Genomic DNA, 701 nt, shown 5'->3' with positions numbered 1-701 from the left:
GGTCAGCAGGAGAGGGGGTGATGTAGAAGACACCATATGAGACAAGCGGATGGCAGGGCCTTGGTTTTGGTGTGAAAACAGGTTTTTTTCAGGAACAGCCTTCAAAAGGGCAGCGGTCTGGAGCACAAGTGTGCTGAGGAGCAGCTGAGGGCCCTGGGGCTGTTCAGCTGGAGCAGAGGAGGCTGAGAGGAGACCTCATCGCTCTCTGCGACTCCCTGACAGGAGGGGGCATAGAGGTGGGGTCGGTCTGTTCAACCAAGTAACGGGACAAGAGGGAATATCCTCACATTGCACTGTGTGAGATTTAGGTTGGATATTAGGAAGAAATTCTTTACTGAAAGAGTTCTCAGGCACTGGAAGGGGTTGCCCAGGGCAGGGGTGGACTCCCCATCCCTGGAGGGATTTCAGAGTCGGGCAGACCCAGCGCTGAGGGATCGGTTTAGGTCAGCGTTGGGTCAATGGTTGGACTCCATGATCTTTTCCACTCCAGGTGATTCTTTGCCCGGTGGGCGGGTGCTCTTTAAAACCGCATTCCCGCATTTAAGTCGCACCTGCGCACCCACATCCACATCTCTTTACGCCTACATACACCGTATATACAAACCCACACCACTCCCGAGGCACACACAACTCCCCGAGGCCTGCCCGCAGGCCGGGCAAGGCCGCGCCCGTAACCCTGGCAACGGGCCTCCGCAGCCACG

Source organism: Apaloderma vittatum, unplaced genomic scaffold (assembly GCF_000703405.1).
Source record: "Apaloderma vittatum isolate BGI_N311 unplaced genomic scaffold, ASM70340v1 scaffold9257, whole genome shotgun sequence".
Taxonomy (NCBI): domain Eukaryota; kingdom Metazoa; phylum Chordata; class Aves; order Trogoniformes; family Trogonidae; genus Apaloderma; species Apaloderma vittatum.
The sequence above is the reverse complement of the archived record's forward strand: the minus strand, read 5'-3'. Positions refer to the sequence as shown.